Raw genomic sequence first — 9,483 nt, forward strand, 5'->3', positions numbered from 1 at the left:
AGGTGGCCAGTGATGTGGTGAAGAAAAGGCGGCCCGCGAACACATGAGGTCCCAAGGCTTGAAGCCGTGCATGGAGGCGAATGGTGGTGCGAGAGGGGTTGGGAACGGAGGCGGGTGGTCGTTGGCCGGAGGGAAGAGAACGGAAGGGACGCACATGGTGGCGCACGACGGCAGGCTGGGGGAAAGAGTCACACAGAGAGAAAGAAGAGGGAGGGAGGTCGCACGGGCTGGAAGAGAAGCAGGGAAAAAAAGAAGGAAGACAAAGAAAGAAGAAGAAGAAAGAAAAAGAGGAGAAAAAGGAAAAGGGAAAAAGAAAAAGTGAGGGAAAGAAATGAGGTCCAATCCTCACATCTTAGGTTACAAAAATGATCAAACGAAAAAGATTTCAAAACAGCAAGTTAAATAAACGCAGTGATTAAATTAAAATAAAATAATTAAATCCAACAATAAATTAATTTAAAATAAAGAGAAATTTAAATGCATAATAATAATTAATATTTAGAAAGCATATCAAAATAATTTTCACAAATTAAAAATCATAAAAATAAACTAACTAAAAGTCCGATAAATTTAAAACAAGAGAATCAATTTTTTAAATTAATAAAAATAATCATTCAGTTAAAAATACACTAAAATACAGGGTGTTACAACTAATATGAATTCATAAAAATTATGGGTTCTCTTAATATTTTGTGGAATATAGTGTCAGTCTGGTAAGATAGAGGTATCGAGTAACTCTTGAGGATCAGAAATGTGCTACATTTCAGACTCAATAAGGAAAACTGGATGCCAATGAGTCTTAATGATAATAGGGGATGTAGAAGGCTGAGATAATAGTGAAGGATTAATAATTTGAGAAAGGGGTAGAGGAAGAAGGAGAAAAAGTTTTGAAGTATGTTGCTAATTTCGGAGAAATTAATGGTGGGAATAGATTGTAAGATGGCCTAATATTTTATGGTCATGTCCCCAATAACATATATGATTTTGGAGTTGCATAAGGACAAGGTGAATGATAGGGAGAAGATTGTGGCCTAGCATAACAAGATTTTGACTTTATTCTTAATTTTGAGGATGACATAATTTTTCATATAAGAATTCTCGAGAAAGAAAATCAGGAAGAGAATTAGATTCTCCTTTAATATGTTTAATATCAAAATAAAAAATACTTAATATACCTTGCCATCTAGCAAATATTTGTTTAGCAGCCAAGTTTTTCACATCTTTTATCAAAACTTCCATGGCTGATTTTCAGTCTATTCTAAGTAAAAACTTTTGATTCAACAAATCATCTTTAAATTTAGATTTGTATAATACAATAGCTAAAATTTCTTTTTTAATAGTACTGTAATTCTTTTGGGCAGGATTCCAACATCCTGAATGGAATTGAATAATCTATTCCGAATTAGTTGATAATTTTTGTTTTATAGTTCCTCCATAATCAAGATCAGAGGCATCTATTTCAACGATTTTAAAAGTATGAGGAGATGGAAGTCTTAAGCATGTAAATTTCTTAACATGAGACTTTATTTGCGTTATAATATTTGTATGCTTTTTCGTCTATGAAGGTGGATTCTTTTTTAATCTTTTGAATAATGATTTACATAATGGTCTAAGGAATTGATAAAAATCTGCAACATAATTAAGGCTTCCCAAGAATCTTTGTAATTGTTACTTATATTTTATTTCATCAAAAAATTTATTAGCAAATTCTATTGCTCTACTAATTGGTGTAATAGTTCCTTGATAGATATCATGTCCAAGTAACCTAATTTTATTTTGAAATAATTTTATTTTTGGTAATGAAACAACTAATCTATTTTGTTTAACAACTCGAACACAAATATTTAAATGTTTCCAGTGTTATCTAGTAGATGAGGAAAATATTAACACATCATCTATATAAACAATTGAAAAGTGAGTGAAATGAGTAAATATTTCTTTCATAAAATTTTGAAATTCACTAGGAGCATTTTTTTAATCGAAACGGCATAACATTTCATTCATAATGTCCAAATAAGAGTGTGAGTGCTGTTTTATACCCGTCTTTTTTAGCAATTTAGATTTGTCAAAATCCACTCTTTATGTCAAATTTTAAAAATACAATAGCATTATAAAGATGAGATAATAAATATTTCTTATAATTAATTGAATATTTAATCCATTATAATACTTTATTTAATGGTTTATAGTTGATAACTAACCGATGAACACCTTTTTCTAATTTTGGCTATTTTTTAACATAAGAGACGGCACAATTCCATGGTAACTTATTTTTCCTAATTATCATTTTGTTAATAAATCATTAATTTCTTTTTTTACAGAGTTCTAATAATTTATTGTTCATTTATATTGACCTAGTTTTAGTAGGATTATGCTTTTCAAAAAATTCTTTTTCATAAGGTAATTTCAACTATATGTCGTTTTCAATTCCAAAAAACAGTAGGCAAGTCAGAGCATACTTCTTTTCGAATTACGGTTTTAAAATTATTAATTTTTTGAATTAATAATGGATCTTTTAATTGTTCTTCAATTCTTTTATATTTTAATTCTTGTTTTAAAAAATTTATCTATTTTTCTTTTCTTTTAATCTTATTTTTGTTAAAAAATAATTTATTTGGTTAACAAAACTTCTTTTAGGGGGTTAATTTCTTTTTATACAAGGGAAATAAAAATTTAAATTGAATTTTTTGTCCAAGTATTTTAGTAGAAATCCATTCTTCTGTTACATAGAATGGGTAAAGTATGATAAGAAATGGATTTTCCAATATTACTTTGGTGTTAATATTTTTTTACTAAAAGAAATGTTATTTTAAAGCAAATTCCATTATTACAAATATGTATATTAGATAATTTATAATTTATATTTAATTTTGTTCCATTAGCTTGAGATAATATCTCTTTTACTTTTTGAAAATATTTGGAAAGTATTAATCTCTTTTATATACAATTTAAATATGCTCCTGTGTCTAATAGGGTAATTTTAGTAAAAAAAAATTCTTAGTTAACAGAGACTGTTACTTCAGTACACAATTTTTGAAAATTTATCTTATCATGGATATTAATAAAATTATCTGTTTCATCTTTAATAACTATTGTTGAACATTCTCCTTACTCTTTATCAGGAGTATTTATGTTTTTATCTATTTTTAATAATATAATTTCTTGTAGTAATTATTCATTTAAAATCTCTAATCTAAGATTAGATGCTTTCAAATTTCTAACATCTTGTTTTATTTTATTAATTTCTTGTTGTAGATCTTGTAATGTAACTTTTTGTTTTTCTGTTTTAAATCTACCTACTATTTTTGAAAAATTATAAGGTGCTAAAGTGGTTTGACTAGTAAAAGTATCTTTCAGTTTTACCAAATAATCTTTTCTTTCTTGTGGGTTATTAATTTTATCAATTAATTCTAAGAGCACTCTCAATGGATCATTCATCATATCCTTTAAAATACATCACCAAAACTTACTTTTTATATTTAACATACTGACTTTTACAATATACTATATATCAGTTTATCTATTTTTTCTTCATATCATTTAAATATTATACTTTTTAATCTTTTTTATTCATTTCAAATATTTTTTCTAACTATCAATGATATCCTCATATATTTTAATATTTACAATATCTCCCTATATATAATGTCATATAATTATGTTCTAATTTAAATTAATCCAAATTTATAAGCTAAACCAAAATATAAATTAATTCAAGAAATAAAAAGAATAGATTATATAATGAAAATATTCTCAAAGTATATTATGAGAATATCCATTCTTGATAATTATAAAAGAATATTCTTAAGAAAAATGAGTCACTTCTTTTTTTAAAAAAATTGAGTCAAAATCTGGCAAATAACTTTTCTTTAATTTATGTCAAACCTCTTATACAGATTTATGAACATTGAAGCGATATGAACATTGAAGCTTAAATATGACGTATGAACATTGGAGATGGGAGGGTCAGATAGGAACTCAGTCTGATACTGCAGACGGTTGAGAGAGGCATGCTGGAGATTGAGCTTGAATGTGTTCCTTTTACTCAAATAACTTTCCTATAGCTTTAAATAATAGAACATGACTAAAATTCGAATATGGAATGGAAAAAAGCTCTCATGTTCTGCAGTGCTTTTGTCAATGTCTTGTGCCATGCACCCCGGAGATTGGGTATCAACTTTCAGTTTCTGCAACTCTACGAAAACATTAATTCGGAAAACCATCGCAGCTTGAGAAAAAATAATAAATATGCAAAGATCTAGTACTAAAGCTTTGCTATGAATACAGAGTCATAATTCATCATACTCTTTATTTATTCAGTCGCTATTTTGAGGTTTGATTTGTAGTTAGTATTATTGTTTTTACAAAATGAAATAGATAGTATCAGTAAACCCAAAGCCATCAACGACTTAAATCATTCCATACTTGGTTTGTTGGTCAGTCTAACATTTTAACAAGCATATCTTGTGCGGGCAAATATGCCCAATAAGGCACCCTACAGAACTCAAGTTGTAGTATCCAACCATCGAAAAGGCTGAACATTCAGCCCAGTACCAACTTCATTCACATCTATACACCCTCAACCAACCCCATCCAAATCATTTCATACATACATATATATATATATATATATGTATGATGAAAAGCTGGGAGACAACAAGTAGAATCTACCAGTTTGAAAATTTCCAGATGGTAAATAATACAGCAGGCTAAACTGAAATGATGCAAAAAAAAAAAACCAAGTTTCAAAAATTCACCCCAAATAAGAATATGTAGGGACCCTTTGATGGATGGCACTTCTAGAGCTTTTACAGCATACAAATGGTCAGCATTTACAACATATAAATTGATTCAACAAATAATAAGATTATATTGAGTAAGAACCATTTTTGTTAAGACAACCATTTAACTTAAATAAAATTCACTAAGCCAACATTTTTGTTAAGACATTTTGCTGCCTCATCTATATTCTATCCATTTATCTTAAACAACATACAACCGAGCAGAAGACTCAAAAGTAATACATAATTAATGATAACTATAGTTGGTTTTCAACCATCGAAAAGGCTAAACATTCAGCCCAATACCAACTTCATTCACCTCTATACACCCTCTCCACCAACCCCATTCAATTCATATATATATATATATATATAGATGGGTAATTTTGAAGAAGAAAAGGCTCAAAGTTCCAAAGAATGATGCCAACCAACAAAGTAGACAAGAGGTATCAGCATATTCGTTTGAGATAATTGGCTTTGTGGTTGTGTTTTAAGTTTTGGATAGGAAGATTTTCAATCATGGAGGTTATAATTTCCTTTGCAGAATGCTGATAGGCCTACGTCAAATCCTCTTCCTTCACAATTTGAAGCTTTTTCTAGTTATAAGAATGCATCCTCGGTAGAGCATATTTTAAAGAAAAAAAAATATGCGACCATCCTCATCCCTCCCAGAATCTAACAAAAAACCCTAAATATGCGACCATCCCAAAATTTGAAGAAGAAAAAACTCCAGAAAATACCAACATGCTAGAAAATCCAATATTTCATCTACTAAAAATTATCACATAACTTATTCGAAGGAGAATATAGAGATTGAGAGAGAAGAGATTGAACCATATCCAAAACCCACTCGGAATAGGAGTTGCGCAGGGATAAATGGAAGACGAGAGCAGAAGGCAACTCTGGTGATCGATGGAAGATGAGCAGAAGGCACATGTGAGGAAGGGAAGACGCGAAATGAATAGATGGAGTGTGAAAAGGGGCTGAAAGAAATAAACTAAAACACAGTAGGGGAGGAGAAAGTACATAGATGAGAGAGAAATAATTAAAAAATGATTTACAGTTGTGAATAGTTACCACTAGATGTAGTGGTGATACTATAGAGAAATGGAAATTACATATAAAATAGTTCATCCGTTGGACGCCACTTTCAGACCATTTTCTTTAAATTATACAGAAATAAGGTTTTTAGATAAGCTACTGGGAGTGATCTAATATAATATCTTCATGTTTTGAGATACATTAAGGGTTTTATTACAAATACAATTATTCTTATTTAGGCAATTACAAATCTGCACCTCATCTTCTTCTGATTCACTATCAAAAGACTGCTCTGAAAAACTTGATTATTTTAATTGATAGATTTCTTCTCCTTCTGAAGAGCTTTCCTCTTCTTCACTTAAATGTATTATAAAGAGATTTAATCATTTTTCTTTTAATATTTCACGTATATCTAATTCATAAATTTGTTGTTTGAACTTACAATTTAACTTGTAATGTCCAATTTTTCACATTTATAACAAACAATATGTTTTTTCTTTTTATTATACTTTTTTGTATTTTTTATTGGTTTATTATATATTTGTTTATCTTTTGTCTTTTAAGGTCTTCTATATTTTTGTTGTTTGTTAGAATAATTTTTATAAATTGTTTTTCCTTTTTTGTATTTTTTGAAGGTGCCAATAATGGAGTATAGTCAAACTGTTCACAAAAGATACCTAATTCTTTCTTAGCAAATTTCTTTTCTTTATCCATTTATTGTTTTAATCTTAGATCATTACACATAATTAAGTCAGTTCTATTAATAGTAGTTATTATATCACCATATGTGAGATTAATAAAATCAATGGTATCATCTGATTTTACTAATGATTCTCATACCTTTTGGGCGAAGTTATATGAGAGTCCGACTATGAACTTTTCCTTCCAGTATGGTTGTTGACAGTCATTTCTGATAATAACTTTAATTAGAAATACATCTTTATACCAACAGAAATTAGATAACTGAGGACATCTTAAATTAATTAACAAATCACTAGTTCTTTCTTTAAATTGAATAGGATTACCAACAAAATGCTTGGTTAATACAAATATTAAAGTATTAACAACATCTTCCAATGATTGACCATCTTCTGTTTTAAAGATTTGCATATTTTCATCATCTTTATATTGGGTTAATATTTTTATTCTTTGTTCATGTGAAAGATAATGATTCTACCAGACTTTTAATTGGCCAATAAAACCTGTAACAATAATATGAGCTACTTGATGATCAGTTTTTCTATTATTTTTATAAACATTAGCAACCATAATCATTTATTGGAAATGATTTAATATTTCATACACGGATAATTCATCTATATTCTATTCATATAATATAATACATCTGGTGAAAAAATAGATCTTACTATATATTCTCTTACTTAGAATTGCATATCTGGTGGAGTAGGCTTCGGATACCAATTATGAGTAATAGAAACATGATGTTTAGAATCTCCAGCCAAAAAACTATTAACATGATCTCCCCTAATCTTATTTATTTGTAAATTTAAATTTTTAAATTGGTTTTCAACATTACTAATTTCAAAATCCAATAAGAGAGACGTGTCTATCATACTTAATACATTAATATGAGGTTGTTTTAAAGTAGATGAGATGTTAGTAATTTTAATTTTTCTAATTTATTAAAGATTTGTTCTAATAAATCAATTTTGTTTTAAGAAAAAATAGTTTTTAAATTAGATGAGATTTTTTGGGGAACAAATAAAGGGATTTCTTTTCCTTCTTTAATAGTAGGATTAAAAGGAGATAGTTGAGTTTCAATTCTCTCTAATTGTTTACTTATGGTTTTTAGAAATAAATTGGTATAATTATTTTCTTAGATTATATTATCAGTGTTTTTACTTTCTGTTGTAGTATTATATTTTTTTATTGGTGAAACTAATATTTGAATACTTCTTTGGTTGTACTTAATGGCTTCAAAATGGGGCTATTCTTCATAAATGATTTGATTATTTTCTTCCTTAATCCATTTATTGTAGTCTTGTTTATGGTTGATAATTGGTTTGATTTATAAATCATGTAAAGAAATGTATATTAATTTGTATACTTTTTAAGTACTCATAATATTTTTCTTGGATTTAATCTCATTCTAATTTTGTAAAAGTTGAGAAGAATACTATTTTTTTTCTTTTTTCGCATAATCATGTTTGAGATATTCTTTATTAATCTTAAATTCTTCTTTATTAAGAGTATATATTTGGGCATTATCTCCAACTATTTGTGAATATATTGGAGAAGAATGTTCGTTTACTTGTTCCGGATGAGAAGTAGATGCTATACTATGATGATTAACAGTATATATTGGTGTGCCAATAATCTTTCCAAGAATAACTCTCCGGATCTGAGTGCCTAGATTTTGGGATCTGATGTCAAAGTTTTGAGATCTATTCTGAGAAATTGAAGTAAAAACAGATCTAGATATATGATAACTAGGAAGTGCTGGAGAAGAATAAAGTGAAGGCAATCTTCTAAGAGGTTGAGGAGCAATTTGGATGGTTCCATCCGTTTTTTTTATCTATGTATTCTAGATCATCTTTCGAATGATTTTCTATTTTAGGTAATGAGGTAATATTTCCTAATTGCCATTCATTAGAGAGAGTATTATGATTTCAATTAATCTGTTTAAGAATTTGTACACTAGAATTTGGTGTACTAGATTGAATGTATATCATTTTGGACTAGCAATAAGAGCTTGTGGCTCTAATGTTATTTCCATCAGTTTATAATGGATCCTATATACTACAGTGAAAGAATGTGATCCTTTCTTCATATGATAACCATTTGTTTTAATATTTAATGTTAAAGCATGTAGGATATTAGTATCAAATAATGAAGGAGAATAATTAGGATAACGATTAAAATAAACTGGGCCTTGGAACAGGTTAGACTCTATCATGCCAAGTAATGAACCGATGCAAGTAGTGTTTAGAGATTATTGAGAATTTTTCAGATGAAAGAGAGGTATTATTTTTAGAGGAGTTTTGAGCTCAACTATGTGTGCAAAGTTGTTTTGAACTATATATGTGAAGATCAATTAGGTTATTGAATTATGTAGGAGACAAGTTAAAACGAGGTTTGCTGCATCGGTTCAATTGTATAGGGGTGTAACCAGTTCGTTTTTGGACATATTTTAGAACTGAACCGGTATATACCTATTTTGAGATTTGAAGAACCGATACCGCACCTATTACACCCCTAAACTTATACTTACAATTTTACCGGTTTTGATATGATTTTTTCGATATATTTTATGGTATATATATAATATAGAATATATATATATTTATATATTATAGTATATAATAAGATAGTAATAATATATTGTAGTGTATTATAACATATAGTGATACAATATTAGTATAACTACTAATACAATAGACTATAGTGATAATATATAGTTATTTATATGAGACTTTAAAATTTAATATTATATTAATTAGTAATTTATCATATGATACAAAATTATTTTATATATAATAGAAAAACATTTTATACAATATAAAAAATTAAAAAAATATATGTGAGGGATTTTTCTCCACTAAGCTCAAGAAGCCTGTGGATGAAAGAAGAGTAAGATCAAAGGCCCATTCTAGGACAAATAGCTCTCAACCTGGCCTACGAGAAGAGTTCTCTAGACATA

The 9,483-nt window shown here is 28.2% G+C and overlaps 1 long non-coding RNA gene across 1 annotated transcript; it reads right to left on the reverse strand.

Annotated features, from left to right (window-relative positions):
- Positions 1 to 3,856: 3,856 nt before the first annotated feature.
- LOC121241922 lies at positions 3,857 to 5,701 on the reverse strand. Its single transcript, XR_005935842.1, has 2 exons — positions 5,616 to 5,701; positions 3,857 to 4,195 (listed from the first exon to the last, which is right to left on the reverse strand). It is a non-coding gene; the product is annotated as an uncharacterized LOC121241922 (long non-coding RNA).
- Between the last annotated feature and the right edge of the window lie 3,782 nt (positions 5,702 to 9,483).

The sequence above is a fragment of the Juglans microcarpa x Juglans regia genome, chromosome 8D (genome assembly GCF_004785595.1).
Source record: "Juglans microcarpa x Juglans regia isolate MS1-56 chromosome 8D, Jm3101_v1.0, whole genome shotgun sequence".
Taxonomy (NCBI): domain Eukaryota; kingdom Viridiplantae; phylum Streptophyta; class Magnoliopsida; order Fagales; family Juglandaceae; genus Juglans; species Juglans microcarpa x Juglans regia.